The sequence below is a fragment of the Mustela lutreola genome, chromosome 6 (assembly GCF_030435805.1).
Source record: "Mustela lutreola isolate mMusLut2 chromosome 6, mMusLut2.pri, whole genome shotgun sequence".
NCBI lineage: Eukaryota > Metazoa > Chordata > Mammalia > Carnivora > Mustelidae > Mustela > Mustela lutreola.
Window position 1 is genome coordinate 53,691,886 of NC_081295.1, and position 20,285 is coordinate 53,712,170.

The following is a 20,285-nucleotide window of genomic DNA, read 5'->3' on the forward strand; positions in this document are numbered from 1 at the left end:
GCCCGCGGCAGCCCCCCGACGTCTCTCTCCGCCCTGCCCCACCAGGGATACCTGGGGTCTCTGGGACGGGCCCCAGTCGCCTGGGCTCCCGTCCTCGGGCCCGTGGCCGCTGTCCAGGAGACCCGCTCTCCCCTGCAGGTAGGTCTGGGGCTGGTGTAGCGGGTGGGGCGCACTCTCTCCTCCGGAGCCGGAGTTGGCGGGGCGGTGGCCGCCGGGGCCCACGCCCAGCGCCGCTGGCTGGGGTCCAGAGGCTCCTGTGGACCGGCGGGCGGGCCGGGCCGACTCGGCCCGGTGCGGGCCTGATTTGGCTGGTTGCATGGACCTGAGCTGAGCCCTGCCCTGGGGAAGCGAGGGTTGGCCGCGCCCGGGGCTGAAGGAAGAGCTGCAGGCACCGCCGCATTGGAAGTGCAGGTTGGCTTGGGGAGAGTTTGGCTAGATAGTGGCTTTGCGCAGAGTGTTCCGCTTTCACCCCTATCCCAACAGGGACGGGTCAGTGTTTAGGAAGGAAGAAGGTGGTTTTGAAAGAAAATTGCAGTTCTTTGCATCCCAGAGAGACTCGATCCTGGATTTACCTTGAAGAAAGCCTGGGAATTTGTTTCCAGTCCACTGTAGTGTTAGTTTACCGTTCATAAGCTAAGAGGGGCATCAGGGACGGAAGGATTTTTATGGGGTAGGAATGTGTACCTAAATAAAATGAGGGAAAGAAAAGGAAAAGAATATTACTTGTTATAACTTCAAAACAAAACTTGGATCGCAAAGAATGACTCCGTAGTGATTTGATTTAACCCCATTCTCTGACTTCTCCAATTGAAAGTTATTTTCTAAGAGAACAAAGTTTAATGTTTGTCACCCCATATGTTACTATGACTATATATATGTATGTATATATATATATAGTTGTGTAGAAGTTATTCCTAAAACTAGTGAAAAATAAGTAAATAAATAGAGTCTCACACACAAATGTTGTGTCAGTTCACCCAGGATCATGAAGCTTGTCAGGCCTTTATGGAATATTTATTGAAAATTAAAATTATTTATCAGACTCCCTTCATGAGGAAGAAAAGGTAGAAAATTATAATTGGAATTAATGTTCTTTGCTAAGATAGCTACATTTGTGATTTAAGTAAGGTTATTTCTTTCCTTTAATAAGTTTGTAGGCAGGTAAAATGAGCTAGTTGATTCCCTAAGGCAGTGGAGGAATATGATTGATTTAACAGTAAAAGAAGTAGCATTGTGTTCCTCTGATCAGCTGCTGCTGCAAGAAACTAGATCGTGGCACAGGCTGGGGAAGGCACAATCTTTCTGTGCCTGAATACCTATTGAATTGCCTTGCCTCTTTCCAAAAGCAAATAAAAAAATACTTCTACAACTTTTTTTTTTTTTTTTTTTTTTGGTATGAAAAAATTGTAGGGTTTTTTGGAGGGGTAGGATATCTGTTTTCTTCTATAGGTTGTTTTGTTTTTAATGCTAGTCCTTGTTACTCTGTATAACTTAGAGCCTTGGAATAGATCCAATTCTGATTATTTAGTTTTCATTCTAGATGTTATATTTAGATTAGTGGGTTTTTTGTAGACCACAAAGTTATTTAAGTCATTGAACAACATTTTTATGAAGTAGAAATAGCAATCATTTTTCAGCACAAGATAAAATATAGTGGTAGTTTTCACTTTTGATCGGCTTTGTAGAAAGCAAAGTGAAGAAAATGTCATCAGTAAGCAAGAGAGTCTTGAATATTGCTGTCTAAACAACTGAGACTATATGCTGCTGAAAAACAATACATACTACTACTGTTGCTATTCTCATAACTAACTTAGTCAAAGCATTGAGACAGGCCATCCTTTTTTATAAACCTAATTCAACCCAAGGTAACACTTTGAAATCCTATTAAGTAATGGTACCTGGTTTTTCCCCAAGTTCCATAACCAAAAATTGTTTGGGTTTGCTGACATTTGCATATTTGATAAAGGTCTGAAGTTTCAAAGAAATGGAGGTTTTGTCTGCTCAGTCTAACCAATTTAAATGTTCCTTAAAAGAATGAGTGAGTCATGATCCCTGCCTTTAGGAAACTCAAGATGCAGGTTCTGATGAGAAGAGCACTGGGCTAGTTTAGGATGTGTGGATTCTGTTTCTAGTGTGACCTCCAGTTGGATGTGTGAACTCTGGCCAGTTTATCTCTCTAGATCCATTTCTTCATCTGGAGTGTGTATGGGGGGATATATATATTTAAGATACCCTGTTCTCTGAATCTGTGGTCCAGTTGGAAAAATGAAACAACTGCAAGAGTAGGGCAAAAACATAGGTTTTGTTTGACCATGCAAAGTGCCTTTACAATTCCGAGAAGGATAACAGACAGGCAGGTCAGTGAAATCTTTGTGAAGATGGCATGCGAATGGCACCTTAAAAGTTGGGTATAATTTCTACAAGACGAGATATGGCAGGAGCTCTCCCAAGAAACAGAATGAGTAAGGACATGAAGGTAGAAAAGCACAAGACAGAAAAGCACAGATACAAAAGCTGAGATCAAGTAATTTGGCTTGATTAGAGTATAAGGTACATTGGGGAGATACTGGGTAGGATAGTGAAAAGAGATAAGATAACTGACTGACATTATTGAGTTGGGCATTTATTCTAAATATTTGACATACACAATTGACCCTTGATCAACACTGATATGAAGTGTGTGGGTCTACTTATACACAGATTTTTTTTTCATTAAATATATTGGAAAATTTTTTGGAGATTCGCAACAGTTTGAAAAAACTCACGGATGAGGGGTTCCTGGGTGGCTCAGTGGGTTAAGCCACTGTCTTCGGCTCAGGTCATGATCTTAGGGTCCTGGGATTGAGTTCCACATCAGGTTCTCTGCTCAGCAAGGAATCTGCACCCCCCACCCCAGCCAGCCTCTCTGCCTACTTGTGATTTCTCTCTGTGTCAAATAAATAAAATTAAAAAAAAAAAACAAAAAACTCACGGATGAATTGGATAACCTAGAAATACTGAAATAAACTAAGAAAAAGATGTTTTGTAGGAATACAAAGTATAATACTTACACAAAGTATATTTTAACTGTGTTAACAGTAAGTCTTGTGGTCAACAGTAGGCTCTTAATGGTTAAGTCCTGGGGAAGGCAAAAGTTATACTCAGATTTTGAACTGCGTAGGGGTCAACAACCCTAAGCCCTGTGTTTTTCAAGGGTCAACTGTATTAAACTGTATTTTGAGCATAATGCTCAAAATAACCTGACTAGATAGGACCATTATTGCCCACATTTGAAGATAAATGGAGAAACTGAGGCACAGCTTGCCAAGATTACACAGCCAGTTAGTGGTAGAACTGGGATTTGTACCCTGCAGTTTGACTCCAAGGCTCTCTAACCACTAATTTAAAGGAGTCATTGAGGGTTCTAGACTAGGAAAGTGACATGATCAGAACTACTTATTTGGAAGATTAATCTGACACCAATGTAACATGAGTTCCTGGTAAGCTATTTTGCTTTGAAGAATTCTTTTTTAAAAACTCTCTTTATTGGGGCACCTGGGTGGCTCAGTGGGTTAAGCCTCTGCCCTCTGCTTATGTCATGATCTCAGGGTCCTGGGATCAAGCCTTATATCAGGCTCTCTGCTCAGTGGAGTGCCTGCTTCCCCCTCTCTCTCCACTGGCCTCTCTGTCTACTTATGATTGCTCTGTCAAGTAGAAAAATCTTTAAAAATAATTTCTCTTCATTTATTATTAATTTGAATCTTTACATTTGCAATTAGCAGAGATTACTAAGATTTATTATTGCCAGTGTTGAGTATATCTTGTTGGTTGGTTGGAATTGTAAATTCATACACCTTTCTAGAAGGCAATCTGACAATAAATTTCAGAATTTTATTTTATTTTATTTTTTGACATAGCTCTTTATTATTTTTTCCTTTTTCAAAAATTAATTTTATTTTAAACTCCAATTTAGTTAACATACAGTTTTATATTTCAGGTGTATGATATAGTGATTCAACAATTTCTTACACCATCCAGTGCTCATCACCAAAAGTGCACTCCTTAATCCCTATCACCTATTTTACCCATCCCCCCCCACTCACCTCCCCTCTGGTAACCATCAGTTCTCTATAATTAAGGGTCTATTTCTCCATCCATGTCCTTAAAAGTGGCAAGATTTCATTCTTTTTTTATGGCTGAATAATATTCCAGTGCATATGTATGCACTACATCTTTATCCATTCATCTGTTGATGGATGCTTGGGCTGCTTCCAATTTGGCTATTATAAATGATGCTGCTAGGGACGCCTGGGTGGCTCAGTTGGTTAAGCAGCTGCCTTCGGCTCAGGTCATGATCCCAGCGTCCTGGGATCGAGTCCCACATCGGGCTCCTTGCTCAGCAGGGAGCCTGCTTCTCCCTCTGCCTCTGCCTGCCATTCTGTCTGCCTGTGCTCGCTCTCTCCCCCTCTCTCTCTCTGATAAATTAAAAAAAATAATAAAAATAAAAAAAATAAATGATGCTGCTATAAATATAGGGGTGCATGGATCCCTTTGAATTAGTGTTTTTGTATTTGGGGGGTAAATACGCAGTAGTGCAGTTACTAGATCTAAGGGTAGTTCCATTTTTAACATTTTGAGGAATTTCCACACTGTTTTCCACGGTGGCTGTGCCAGTTTGCATTCCCACCAACAGTGCAAAAGGGTTCCTTTTGCTGCACATCCTCACCAACATTTGTTGTTCCTTGTGTTCTTGCTTTTAACCATTCAGATGTCAGTATTTTAAATACGAGCATATCTTGGAGATATTGCAGGTTTAGTTCCAGACCACTGCAATAAAACAGATATTGTAATAAAGCAAGTCAAATGAATTTTTTGGTTTCCCAGTGCATGTAAAAGTCATGTTTACACTATACTGTAGTCTACTGATAGTGCAATAGCATTATGTCTAAAAAGATAATAAATACATCCTAATTTAAAAATATGTTACTGCTGGGATGCCTCGGTGGCTCAGTTGGTTAAGCAGCTGCCTTTGGCTCAGGTCATGATCCCAGCGTCCCGGGATGGAGTCCCACATCGGGCTCCTTGATCGGCAGGGAGCCTGCTTCTCCTTCTGCCTGTGCTCGCTTTCTGTCCCTCTCTCTCTTTGATAAATAAATAAAATCTTTTAAAAAAAAATGTTACTGCTAAAAAATTCTAACCATCATCTGAGCTTTTAGCAAGTCATAATTGTTTTGCTGGTGGAAGGTCTTGCCTCCATGTTGATGGCTGCTGACTGATCAGGGTGGTGGTTGCTGAAAGTTAGGGGGGATGTGGCAGTTTCTTAAAATAGGACACCATTGACGTTTGCTATATCCCTCAACTATTCCTTTCATGAACAATTTCTCTGTAGCACACAAAGCTGTTTGATAACATTTTAACCACAGTAGAACTTCTTTCAGTATTTTTTGGAGCCAGTCCATTCAAAGCTTGCCACTGCTTTCTCAACTAAGTTCAGAAACTCCTTAAGTTTATATAATATTCTAAATCCTTTGTTGTCACTTCAGCAGTCTTCACAGCATCTTCACCAGCAGTAGATTCCATCTTGAGAAACTATTTTCTTTGCTCATCCATAAGAAACAACCCCTCATTTATAAGAGTTTTGTTATGAGGTCTCATCACATCTAAATCTCAAGAACCTACCTCTGCTAGCTTCAGACTTTTCTTCTGCAGTCTTTACCTCTCGGTCTTCACAGAATTGGAGAGAGTTAAGGAGGGCCATGCTCTAGATTAGGCTTTGGCTTAAGGTAATGTGGCTCGTTTGATCTGTTACACAAACCACCGAAACTTATATCAGCAGTAAGGGCATGTCAATTTTTAATCATTCATGCATTCATTGAAGTAGCACTTTTATTTAGTATTTTTCTATTTTAAAGATTTTTATTTTCAAGTACTCTCTATTTCCAACATAGGGCTCAAACTTAACAACCCTGAGATCGAGAGTCACATGCTCTACCAACTGAGTCAGTCAGGCACTGCTGGAGTAGCACTTTTAATTTCCTTTAAGAACTTTTCCTGAGGGTGCACCTGGATGGCTCAGATGGTTAAGTGTCTGCCTTCAGTCAAGTCATGAACCCAGGATCCTGGGATCGGGCCCCATGTTGTCATTGGACTCCCTGCTCAGTGGGGAGTCAGCTTCTCCGTCTCCCTCTGCCTCTCCCCCTGCTCATTCTCTCTCTCTTTGTATCTCTCTGTCTCAAATTAATAAAAAAATCTTAAAAGAATTTTTCTTGGGTTGTCTGGGTGGCTCAGTTGGGTGTCTGACTCTTGCTCAGGTCATGATCTCATAGGACGTGGGATCCAGTCCCACTGCAAACTCCTCATCAGTAGGGAGTCAGCCTGAAAGATTCTTTCCCTCTGCCCTTAACTCAGCTTGCATTTTCACTCTTTTTCTCTAAAATAAATTCATAAAACAGGGGCACCTGGGTGGCTCAGTGGGTCAAGCCTCTGCCTTCACCTTGGGTCATGATCTCAGGGTTCTGAGATCTGGCCCCACATCAGGCTCTCTGCTTGGTGGAGAGCCTGCTTCCCCCTCTCTCTCTGCCTGCCTCTCTAACTACTTGTGATCTCTCTCTGTCTGTCAAATAATAAAATCTTTGAAACTAAATAAATACATATGTAAATCTAAAAAAAAATAAAACAAAAATCTTTTTCTTTGCATTCACAACTTAGCTAGCTGGCACAAGAGGCCTACCTTTTGGCTTGTCAGCTTTTGACATGCCTTCTTCAATAAGCTTAATCGTTTTTAGCTTTGATTTAAAGCGAGAGACCTGCAAATCTTCCTTTTACTTGAACACTTAGTGGCCATTATAAGGTTATTAATGGGGTTACTAATTTCAGTATTGTTGTGTCTCAGGGACTAGGGATACCTGAGGAGACTGGGGGACAACTGGTTGGTGGAGCATTCAGAACAGCTACATTTATCAAATTTGCTATCTTGTATAGGTGCAGTTCATGGTGTACCAAATCAATTACAGTAATAACATCAGATATCACCAATCACAGATGATGATAACAAATACAATAATAATGAAAAGTTTTGAAATACTTCAAGATTTACCAAAATATGGCGCAGAGACATTAAGTGTGCAAATACTACTGGAAAAATGGCATCAATAGATTTGTTCAAAGCAGGGTTGTCTCAGTTTGTTTAAAAAAAAAAAAGTGTCTGAAACACAGTAAAGAGAAGCCAAATAAAACTAGATATGCCCATGTATATTCTCTTTGATGCAGTAATTCCAGTTCTGGGAATTTATTTTTATTTTATTTATTTTTTTAAGTAGGCTCCATGCCCAGTATAGAGCCCAGCATGGGTTTTGAACAGTCCTGAGATCAAGACCTGAGCTGAGATCCAGAGTCATACACTTAACCAACGAAGCCACCCAGTGCCTGGGAATTTGTCTTAAGGGAAGTGCTCAACAATGTCTGGACAGCAATTTTTATTGTCACATTTTTTAATGAACTAATTTTGGTTTTTACAAGGAATATGTTATATACATGTAAGCTATGATCATAATAAAAAAAGGAATTCGTGAACTCACCACCCATCCTTAGATCTAGGATATTACCAATACGATTAAAGTTACCAGTGTTTGAAACATTATAATAGCAAAAATTGGAAACAACCTAAATGCCCATGAGTAGGGGATAGATAAATTATGGTACATATACATGATGTAATTCATTATTTAGTTACTTAGAAAAATAAGGTTGCATTGTTATATTTTCTCAGTTTCAAGAAATTCTGAACGGTAAGTCTAAAACCATCTGTTTAGTAACAGTATTTCAGGGAAAGTAAAAGAAGCATAGTTGTTTTTTATAGTCAATTTTTTCCTTTTTTCAAAAAAGATTTTATTTGTGACAGCGAGTGAGCAAGAGAGCACAAACAGGAAAGGACAGAGGGAGGGGGAGAAGGAGAAGCAGGTTCCCTGCTAAATGTGGAGCCTGACGTGGGGCTTAATCCCAGGACACTGGGATCAGGACCGGAGAGGAAGGCAGACAGTTATCTGCCTGAGGCACCCAGATGCCCCATAGTTAATTTTTTCAATAATACATATTTTTTTCCAAAGATTTTATCTGTTTAATTGACAGAGAGGGAACATAAGCAGGGGGAGTTCGAGATGGAGAAGCAGGCCTCCCACCCAGTAGGGAATGCAATGTGGGCTCGATTTCAGGACCCTGGGATCATGACCTTAGCTGAAGGCAGATGCTTAATGACTGAGCCACCCAGGCCCCTCAATAATATTTCTTAAAACATTTTTTAAATTAAGTAATCTCTGTACCCATCATGGAGCTAAACTTAAATCCCGAGATTGAGAGTCACGTGCTCCACTGACTGACCCAGTCATGTGCCCCTAAACATAGTTTTTTATTAACCTTCAATAGCATACATTTATCCAGTAAATTGCATACCTTTTTCTTTTTTTGGTGGCAAAAAAGTTTGAATCTCAGCCTTATTCACATTCTGAAGAAATTCTGAATGTGAATAAGGCTGGATTTCTTTGGGCTTTGGGGTAGTTAACACATAACATGGTGACATGCCACTTTTATTGTTTTTATAATTGAGTATATAATTTTGAGGTATATTGAAGAATACTGGATTTTGTCTTGTCTTTGCTTAAACTATTTTTTTCTTAGCTAAGTGAGCTATTGCTGGAAATTAAACATTTGATGGTGATAACTCAAACGACTTTGATGTGCATGTACTTCATGAATCTCTCCTACCTCTGAAAATTCTGTGATCTCACCTAAATTTGACAGCTCTTTATACCTTTAATTGCATTGCCTATTGGATGACAGTTTCTGAGGACATAATGCTGCATGATAGTAGAATCTTTTTGAAGACATTTTGACAATCAAGGATCTAGATTCAACCATATGTGATGTTGCCAGTGAAAATAACACAGTTGGAGGCACATGCGTGGCTCAGACAGTTAAGCGTCAGATCTTTATCTCAGCTTAGGTCTCCATTTCAGGGTTATGAGTTCAAACCCCACATCGGGCTCCATGCTTGGGGTCGAGCCTGCTTACAAACACACACCTGGAGTTGAAATGACAAGGGAATTTCACCTTTTATTTATGGTCAAATTAGCTATGTGCACTGTCTGCTGTTCCAGAACTTTTCTGCTTTGGAGATGGCAACATTTCTTTAAATATTGACTTTAAGGGACACCTGCCTGGCTTGGTTGGTAGAGTTTGCAACTCTTGATCTCGGGGTTATAAGTTTGAGCCCCACGTTGGGTATAGAAATTATGTAAAAATAAAATTTTGGGGGCGCCTGGATGGCTCAGTGGGTTGGGCCTCTGCCTTCGGCTTAGGTCATGGTCTTGGGGTCCTGGGATTGAGGCCCACATCCGGCGCTCTGCTCAGTGAGGAGTCTGCTTCCCCCTCTCTCTCTGCCTATCTCTCTGCCTACTTATGATACCTCTCTCTCTTTCTCTCTCTGTTAAATAAACAAAGTATTTAAAAAACAAAATAAAACAAAATTTTGACAAGATGGGACCAGGGAGGGAGACAAATCGTAAGAGACTTTATCTCAGGAAACAGGGTTGCTGGGGTGGGGGAGAAGGGATAGGGTGGCTCAGTTAAGGACACTGGGGAGATTATGTCCTATGGTGAGTGCTGTGAATTGTGTTAGACTGGTGATTCACAGACCTGTACCCCTGAAGCAAATAATATGTTACATGTTAATAAAAAAAAAACAAACTTCAAATAAAAGAATGCATGCAAAATCCATAGCACTGATTCTAGCCCATGTAAAGAGAATAATATAATCATGGCTCTGTTGCAGTAAAAAATAAAAACAAACAAACAAACAAATAAATAAAGTAAAATTTTGGACACCTGGGTGGCTCAGTTGGTTAAGTGACCGAATCTTGGTTTTTGCTCAGGTCATGATCTCATAGTCATGAGATCATTGAGTCCTGTGTTGGGCTTTGTAGTAAATGCAGAGTCTGCCTCATTCTCTCTCCCCTCCCCCTGCTCACTAGGGTGCTCTCTCTTTCTCTTCTCTCTCAAGAAATAAAATCTTTGAAAAAAAATATTTAAAAGTAAAATAGAAATCTTAAGGGGCTCCCTGGGTGGCTCAGTCCATTAAGCATCTGACTCTTGATCTCAGCTCAGGTCTTTATCTTAGTTGCATGAGTTCAAGCTCTGTTTTGGGCTCCATGCTAGGCATGGAGCCTGCTTAAAAAAGAAAAAGAGAAAAGAAAATCTTTAAAAATAAATAAATACTGACTTGTGTATATCCTCAATTTCAGAAATAATAGAATGTGGAAAGCATGTGTCTTACAATCAAGAAAACACTGTACGTATTTTTAAAAGATGATCATAGTACTACATTGTTCTTTTGATAGTTTATTTGGCCCTAAGCAGCAGTAGCTAAATTTGCAGGCCCTGTGGCCCATATGTCCAGTAATGTCGTCTTCAGGTCCAAATATGGTTCCTTTTGGTCCAGAGACTTGTTCAGTTATCTTTGTTTTCATTCTTTGTCCTCCTCTCTATCCCCTCTCACTCATTCATTCAACCACAGTACACAGGGATATAACAAGAATGGCAGGGCCTTAATAAGCACCACTATTAGAAAAGGAGAAGAATAGGAAAGAGCAGTAATTGCTGATCCGTAATAATTTTGAAATCTCAATAGTCAGGTCTTGAAAGCAACTGGCTATGGAGGTAGGGGATTTTCTTTAATTGGACCTTAATCCAATTATATGGAAAGAACTCTACCCTCATTCATTGTTTTCTGTGACCCTTGACCATTGTTCCCTCAAAGAACCTCTTTGGGGATTTTTTTCCATTATCATCCTTGGCTACATAGGGAAGTGTGAGCTTTGGGAGAATAGTCCCTCTTTAGAAGGTACAAACCTTTCTCATCTAGATTATGGTTTGTGGAATTTGGGAGCCTCAGGGATTTAAATTATAAATAGTCAAAGGCTTCTTTAAAAAAATCAGAGTTTGAGTAGTTTAAAAAAAAAATTAAAGTTATTTCCTCAAAGTTAGTAAGCCTCTGATGTGTTTAGTTCTAGTCAATTCCATGGGTCAAAAACCATTTTTCATATGTGTTAGTAACCTCTTCCAAAAATTTGAGAGCTCCCATTTCTATACTCAGTTGGTTATTTGAGACACAGCTATCCCCTTAGAGTGGGTTTTACCACTGAGGTACTTTAGTCAGCTGAGAGATGCTAATGGACATCTATGCTGAGCCTTTTAATTCCATCTCTTCCTGTTTGGGGTCTAGAATCAGGCTGCATTCCAACCCTGCAGGATTTTAAATTTCTGTCTATTCCTTCCTATTTCTGTTTGCAAATCAGCTACTTCTTTCCTGACCTTATCATTTATTTATAATACTTTGCCAAATAGCCAATAGCAGCCAACATACACTTCGAAGATTCTCGTTTTCAGACTCTATTTATAGAACTACAAATTCAGTAGACTCTTTGTCACCTTGTAAGTTATAATAGACAACAGCTTTACCAAATATTCAGCCACTGTAAAACATGGTTCTTTATTTTTCCAGCCCCAGTATCACTTTCCTTGAAGCTCTTTGCCTAACCACTAAATCTATACTGTATTAGGGTATCTGTTATAGTAGCACATCTCTTCTAAGTACCAATTTCTTCATCTTTTTTTTTTTTTTTTAAGATTTTATTTATTTGACAGAGAGAGAGATCACAAGTAGGCAAAGAGGCAGGCAGAGGGGGAGGGGGAAGCAGGCTCTCCACTGAGCAGAGAGCCCAATGCGGAGCTTGATCCCAGGACCCTGAAATTATGACCTGAGCCGAAGGCAAGAGGCTTAACCCACTGAGCCACCCAGGTGCCCCTCTAGGTACCAGTTTTTGTATTAGGAGAATGAGAGACTAAATAGGCAGATAGACAATGGCCAGATCATATATGAAAATAGAACTGTGACCACAATAGCAATAGGCCCAAACAGCCAGGTCTTTGTCAGTAACTGCCGACTTCTGACTCAGGACTAACGAGGGAAAGACAAATATACCTCTAACCAATCACATAGGATGCCCTGCTTCAGGTTAGCTGGCCTTCAGCTTCCTTGTGGCAGAGCATACCTGATGTCTTCCCTTTTATTCAATTTAAAGCTTTTTCATTCCCCTGCCTGCCTTTGAATCTCTGCCAAAGAGATGGTAACTGCCTGACTCCCTTGCTGTGGCAAGCTGTTAATAAGTAGATTCTGCTTATTTTCAGTGGTATTTATTTATTTATTTATTTAAAAAGTTTTTTTTTTTTGTTTTTTTTTAAGTAGGCCTCATTGCAAGAGCTCAAATTCATGACCCTGAGATCAAGACCTGAGCTGAGATGAAGTCAGACATTAACTGACAGAACCACCCAGGTGTCCCTTGGGTGGTCTGTATTACCACAATAATACTAGGCTGTTTTGTAGTTAACATTGCAAAATATCAGTGTTATAACACAACAGAGATTTCTTTCTTCTTTACACAAAGTCCAGTGGGGTTCAGTAGTAAACCATTCAGTGGCTTAGGAGCCCATATTCCCTCCATATTGTGAAGCTACCATCTCAAAATGTGACCAGCATTGTCATTGAAGCAGGAAGAGAGAGATGAAGAAGCGCTGGCTTCTAACTGCCTCAACTAGAATTGACACATTACATCAGTTCACAGAGCTTTGGCAGGAACTAATTTAGGTAATAGAGGGCAGTATGTAAATATAGTTTCTGGCAACAAGGATTTATCAAGACCAATTAGATAAAGATATGTCACACTTCTCTTTTCCATCATTATTAAAATCTGATGGTATGGATTACCTTTTGAAACAAACATTTAAACCTAATAATTCAGGATACCTGGCGGCACATTCGGATGAGAGTCCAACTCTTGGTTTCAGCTCAGGTCATGATCTCAGGGTTATGAAATTGAGCCTCACAGGCTCTGTGTTCAGGATGGAGTCTGCTTGAGATTCTCCTTCTCCCTCTGTCCTTCCTGCTTTTACGCTTTCTCCCTCCCTAAAATAAATAAATAAAATCTTAAAAAAAAAAAAAAAAGGTAATGTCTCTCTTACTTCCTCTGAAAAGCTAATGCTGAAATGATGTTGTTGTGTAGAATTAATTGTTCCTATAAATTAAGAAACACTTTGTGTTCTTTGTGTGTTTTGCATTTGAATAAATAATTTGCAGCAGAACCATTTAAAGATCCAGAGCACTGTAGTCATTTCTTTTCTTCTTTAGTTGTTAACTTTATGTTTTAGAAAATTTCAAGCACATACAAAAGTAAAGGGAATAGGATGATGAACTTTCATGTGCCCATCACCCAGCTACAGCAGTCATCAGCTACTTTGGTCTCATCTATGTCTCCATCCACTTCTCTGCAAAACCAAATTTTATTTAATAAGTAAATAAAATTTCAGACACCATATTTAAAATAAAATCCAGACATATTTTATTCACAAGTGTTCCAACATGTAGATGAAAAAGCTAAGCATAAACTAATTTTTCATTTAACTTAAAACACATTATTACATATATACCAGAACACAGTCATTTCTGGACCATTGTAGCCTCAGATGTTAACAGTGTTAGAAATTACATTATTCAAGTACAGAGTTACAGGATATAGGATTAGGATGACTGGCCCAGCATTTTCTTTTCTTCATTTGATTTATTTGAGAGAATGAGCAAGTAAGAGAGAATGAGCAGGGGAAGGAGCAGAGGGAGAGGGAGAAGCAAACTCCCCACTGAGCAGGGAGCCCTATGTGGGACTCCATCCCAGAACTGAGCCAAAGGGAGACTCTTAACTAACTGAGCCACTCAGGTGCCTCTGGTTCAGCATTTGCTAAAATGGATTCCATAGAAATGAATCTCATGAAATGCTCAGAGGTGAGAAAGTTCTTTGGTCAGATAAGTTTGGGTAACACAGCATTCTCTTCTTATAAATTCATGTATTATGTAAAATGAGGTCATATTTTGTGATTCCATTTTGGTTTTTAAAAAAATTTTTTTTTTATTTATTAATTTGAGAGAGAGCACAAGTGGGAGGCAGGGGCAGAAGGAAAGAGAGAAGCAGACTCCCCACAGAGCAGAGAGCCGTACCCAGAGCTTGATCCCAGGACCCTGAGATCATTACCTGAGCCAAAGGCAGATTAACAGACTGAGCTACCTAGGCGCCCCTTTTTGATCCCATTTTGATTGATAGTAATATTATGTTAGAATATGCAGTATTTAAAAAATTATCTTAATTGAAGTAGAGTTGATACATAGTGTTATGTGAGTTGCAGGTATACTACTGGGACAATTCTGTGTTATGTTTCGCTTACCACAATGTTGCTACCATCTGTCACCATATAATGCCATTAAAATACCACTGACCGTATTCTCTATGCTGTACATTTCAATTCAGTGGCTTACACATCTCATAACTGTACTTCCCATTCTCCTTCGCCCTTTTTGCCCATTCTCTGTCCCCACCACTCTAAGAAACATCAGTGTCTTCTCTGTGTCTGTGGGTTTGTTTTGGGGTTTTGTTTGTTCACTTGTTTTTTAGACTCCACATATAAGTGAAATCATACGGTATTTGTCTGTGTCTGACTTATTTTACTTAGCATAATACCCTTCCGTTCTATTCATATTGTCACAAATGGCGATGTCTCATTCTTTTTTTTTTTTTTAAAGATTTTATTTATTTGTTTAAGAGATACAGAGTGAGAGAAAGAGAGCATGAGCAGGGAAAGAGGGAGAAGCAGGTTCCCCACTGAGCAAGGAGCCCATAACCTGAGCCAAAGGCAGATCCTTACCCCACTGAGCCACCCAGGTGCCCCCATCTCATTCTTTCTTATGGCTGAGTAATATTAACATTGTATCTATAAACACCACATCATCCTTATCCATTCATCTATCCTTGGACACCTAGGTTGCTTCCATATCTTGGCAATGATAACTAATGCTGTAGTAAATATTGGGATGCATATATCTTTTTTTTTTTTTTAAGATTTTATTTATTTATTTGACAGAGAGAGATCACAAGTAGGCAGAGAGGCAGGCAGAGAGAGAGAGGAGGAAGCAGGCTCCCTGCTGAGCAGAGAGCCCGATATGGGACTCGATCCCATGACCCTGAGATCATGACCTGAGCCGAAGGCAGCGGCTTAACCCACTGAGCCACCCAGGCGCCCCGCATATATCTTTTTTAATTAGGGTTCTTATTTTTGTTGGGTAAATATTCAGTAATGGAACTACTAGGTTGTATGGTATTTCTATTTTTTATTTTCTGAGGAACCAGCTATACTATTTTCTACTGTGGTTTCACCAATTTACATTTCCACCAACAGTATACAAAGGTTCCTTTTTCCCACATCCTCATCAATACTTGTAATTTCTTGTTTTTTGACTGTAGCCATTCTGACAGGTATAAGGTGACAGCTCATTGTGGTTTTGGTTTGCATTTCCCTGATGATTAGTGATGTTGAGCATTTTTTCATGTATCTGTTGTCCATTTATATATGTTCTTTGGAAAAATGTCTCAGATGTGCTGTATAGATAGTGATTGTATTAGTTTCATGTGGCTTACCTGGCAAATCACTAAAAATGGGGTCTTAAAAAGCATACATTTATTCTCTTAGAGTTCTGGAGGCCAGGAATCCAAATTCAGTATCACTCACCCAAAATCAAGGTGTTGACAAGGCCACCCTTCCTCCAAGAAGCTCTAGGAGAAAATCTGTTCCTTGCCATTTTGGCTGCCAGCTTTCCTTGGCTTCTGACAACATCACTCCACTCTCTGTCCCCTCAGACACACTGCCTCTTCCGTTTCTGTATGTATCTGATCTCTCTCACCCTTCTTCTCAGAAGAACACTTAAAATTCTGTGTACTGCTTACCTGAATAATCCATGATAATCTCTCCATCTCAAAATCCTTAATGACATCTGCAAAGTCCCTATTTCCAAATAAGATAACATTTACAGATTCTAAGGATTAGGAAGTAGATATGTTTCATGATGCCATCATTCAGCCTACTATAGTGATTCTTACTGTTGAGGGAGGTGAATTATGAGGGACTTCTACTTTATATAATATTAAAGTTTTTCAATGAGGATACATTTTTGTATAATTAGAAAAAACTAAGATTATAATTTTTTAAGGGTAAAAAGAAGGGATAAATCACTTGCATTTATTAGTTCAGCAGATATTTTTGCACAGCTTACTGTTTGCCAGGCTCCTTGTTAGGGATGGGAGCAAATGTTGTATATTGACAGAGAACAGCAAATTATGATTATTTTGTTATTTTTTGTTATTTTATTATTTTTGTTATTTTTTATGCTTATTTGTTATTTGTTATTCTACTCTATCAAGGAGAATGATTTTGGAAATGGTAAAATAATAATAGTAAAATGATACTAAACTTGGAATTGAAACCCAAAATAATTATCTACTAATGAAATGCTTAGATGCTATGAATAAAATGTAACTCAGATATTCAAAGAACTAAATATGACATTGGATAATCATTGATGTTAATCCTTGATTGCAGGAAAATGATAGGTTGCAGAACAGGAAATAGAAAATATTTTCCCTCTCAGGAAGGACAAGAAGGGGAATTCTGTAAATTTTCAACTGGTGAGCTAAATGTGAAATGTAATCTATTTCATTAGTAAGCTATTAATATTTTTGGGAGGCTTAGGGAAAAACTGCTTATCATTAGGGGCCAGCTTTCTTCATAAAAGCATAAGATGTGTCCATCTTAACTTCATTTATGAAGTAATTATCAGTAGATTGGGTTATGTTGTAGACAGAATATGTGTGATTTTTAGCAACACAATGACAGTTCATTTTTGTTTTTAAAAATGGAGAAATGTGGTCTTCTTGTTAAGTAGAATTGAATCGATCAGGGCGCCTGGGTGGCTCAGTGGGTTAAGCCGCTGCCTTCGGCTCAGGTCATGATCTCAGGGTCCTGGGATCGAGTCCCACATCGGGCTCTCTGCTCAGCGGGGAGCCTGCTTCCCTCTCTCTCTCTCTGCCTGCCTCTCCATCTACTTGTGATTTCTCTCTGTCAAATAAATAAATAAAATCTTTAAAATGCAAACTATTAAAAAAATTTTTAAAGAATTGAATCAATCATAAATAAGAACTGTACCACAGAAGTACGGATTATTGAGTCACCAGGAAACTGCCTCTGATGGTCTTTTTCAGGACTTCATCATTTTTCAGGCCTACTGCAAATAGTCATTTATGTGTATGTATAATTAACATCCATAAGTGTAATTTTTAAAAATAAAGCGTTTGGTTTTTTCTTTGTGGGTTTTTTTGTTTGTTAGTGAGAAGGGAGAGTGGCGGAAGGGAGCAAAGGGAGAGGTAGAGAGAATCTTAAGCATGTTCCATGCCCAGCACAAAGCCTGACATGTGGCTCAATCTTACAACCTTGAGATTGAGATCTGAGCCAAAATTAAGAGTTGTATGCTTAACTGACTGAGCCCCCCAGAAGTGTTTATTTTTAACAGCTCTAAGATATAATTTATTTACCATAAAATGTACTTGTTTAAAGTATACAATTCAGTGGTTGTTGGCCAGAGCTATACAGCCATAATAATAATCTAATTTTAAAATAGAAAATGGCTTTATTTTACCTGTAGTGTTTTAAAACTTGCCCTTTTTAATTAAGAATGTGTTATAACGGGGCACTTGGGTGGCTCAGTCACTTAAGTGTCTGCCTTCGGCTCAGGTCATGATCCTGGGATCCTGGGATTGAGCCCGCTGTTGAACTCCCTGCTCAGTGCAGAGCCTGCGTATCCCTCTCTCCCTCTCTCTCTGCTACTCCCCGTGCTTATGTTATCTCTCTTGTTCTGTGTCAAGTAAATAAATAAAGTCTGTTTAAAAAAAAAAAAAAAGGTGTTCTGGCTGTCTTTTCTTGTCAGTATATTTAGATAGAATTACATCATTCTTTTTACATCTGCTTCATACATGGAGATGTACTGTCAGTTGCTCAAACAATTACTGATGAACATCTAGATTGATACCATGTTTTGCTGTTATAAATGGTGTTACAAGCAGCATCCTTCATCTTTGAACCCTTGTGTTTCTTTGGTTGTATTGCATTGTTCCTCATAATCTTTATTCAAGCCTTAAAGTAAACTTTGTTATTCCAACCATTTTATGTCTCAGGAGACAGTTTTTGAGAGAAATAAATAAGCCAAGTTCACATTGCTTAAATTAACAGAACAAGTACTTGAATAATTTTTTGTTTTTCCATTACTTTCTGGCACCTCTAGGATTATGGCAAACTAGAGCATTATCCAGAAGAGCATGGCTAGAATTAGGGAACTTAGGTGTGCATCCATCAGTTAAGCATCTGACTCTTGTTTTCGGCTCCCCCTTACTACGCCTTTGCCACAGGGCTCCACGCTAAGTGGGGAGTCTGCTTCAGGTTCTCTTCCTATCTCTACCTCTGCCCCTCCCCAACTCATCTTGCTCTCTCTTTCTAATAAATAAATATTTAGGGAGCCTGAGTGGCTCAGTGGTTAAGCATCTGCCTTCAGCTTGGGTCATGATCCCAGGGTCCTGGAATCTAGCCCTGCATCCGGCTCTCTGCTCAGCAGGAAGCCTGCTTCTCCCCTTCTCACTCCTACAGCTTGTGTTCTCTCTCTAGCTGTGTCTCTCTCTGTCAAATAAATAAATAAAATCTTTAAAGTAGATAGATAAATAAATAAATAAATAAATAAAGGAACTAGGGATGCATAGGAGACACGTGTATTTCGTTTATCAACATATACATGCATTGAGTTCTCATTATGTCAATCTCTGATAGCACTGAATAGTGATTATGAGAGAAAAAAGCTCTCATAGAACTTTTTTTTTTTAAGATTTTGTTTATTTGACAAAGATCACAAGTAGGCAGAGAGGCAGGCAGAGAGAGAGAGAGCAGGGAAGCAGGCTCCCTGCTGAGCAGAGAGCCTGACGCGGGGCTCGATCCCAGGACCCTGAGATCATGACCCGAGCTGAAGGCAGAGGCTTTAACCCACTGAGCCACCCAGGTGCCCCTCTCATAGAGCTTTTATTGTCAGTGAGGGTAGATAGACAATTAACAACTAAACAAGTGCAATAGTTTTAAACAGTAAAAAGTACTATTAAGAAAATAAAACTGGATAATTAGGTGGCCAGTCATTGAGTTATTGAGGAGGTAACGTAAGGCTGAGTAGGAGGAGGTACTTCATTTGCCTGTAGACCTTTTTATGTAACATGAATGATTATTACTTTTGTAAGAATAGAAATGGGCACCTGACTGACTGTATAGAGCATGTGACTTTTTTTTTTTTTTTTTTTTTTTTTGGTAATGGAAGAAGAGAGAGCATGTGGGTACAGGGAAGGGGAGGGAGGGAGAGGGAGAGAATCCCAACCAGGCTCCATGCCCAGCACAGAGCTGAACACGAGGCTCCATCTCCCGATCCTGAGAGATCATGACCTGAGCCGAAATCAAGAGTCAGATGCTTAACTGACTGAGCCACCCAGGTGCCCAGAGCACGTGGACTCTTGATCTTGGGGTTGTAAGTTCAAGCCCCACACTGGGTGTACAGATTACTTAAAAATATATGAGTAGAAATAGGCTTTTAGTAGATGATAATTACCAATGTTTCACATCCCAGTGGTACCACTTAGAAACTGTTTTACTCAAACTCTCTGAACCTGTTTCCTCATATACAAAGCAGAGATAGTAAACCTTCACAGAGCTGTTAAGATGGCTAAATAAGGATTTAGACAAAGTTGTTTAGTACTGCCCATAACAGGCTCTCAACATGTACTAAGTGGGATTTCATGATGCTCCCTGGAAAGAAAACATCTTTAACACTTGCTGCATGTCACCGATAGAATGGCTTTCTTGCATTATTGCTTTCCCTATCAGTGAAGATACTTAAGTAGACTTTATGTGACTGTTCTTCTAGTATGTTTTTCCCCCCAGTTTACTTTTTTAAATTTAAATTCAGTTAATTAACATATAATGTATTATTGGTGTCAGAGGTACAGGTCTTTGATTCATCAGTTTTATATAATACCCAGTGCTTATTACATCACATGCCCTCCTTAATGTCCATCACCCAGTCCCCCTATTCCTCCAGCCCCCTTCCCCTCCAGCAACCCTGAGTTTGTCCAGTGATTAAGAGTCTCTTGTGGTTTGTCTCCCTCTCTGGTTTCATCTTGTTTTATTTTTTCCTCTCTTCCCCTATGATCCTCTGTTTTGTTTCTTAAATTAGTCCTATCAGTGAGATCATATAGTTGTCTTTCTCTGATTGACTTAATTTGCTTTAGCATAATAACCCT

At 39.3% G+C, this 20,285-nt stretch overlaps 1 protein-coding gene across 1 annotated transcript in view; it reads left to right on the plus strand.

Annotated features, from left to right (window-relative positions):
• LATS1 (large tumor suppressor kinase 1) overlaps positions 1 to 20,285 on the plus strand; it is a 51,719-nt gene continuing 31,434 nt past the window's right edge. The window contains exon 1 of the mRNA XM_059177266.1: positions 1 to 138. The gene's annotated coding sequence lies outside the window, so the exon portion shown is untranslated. The remainder of the gene's footprint in view (positions 139 to 20,285) is intronic.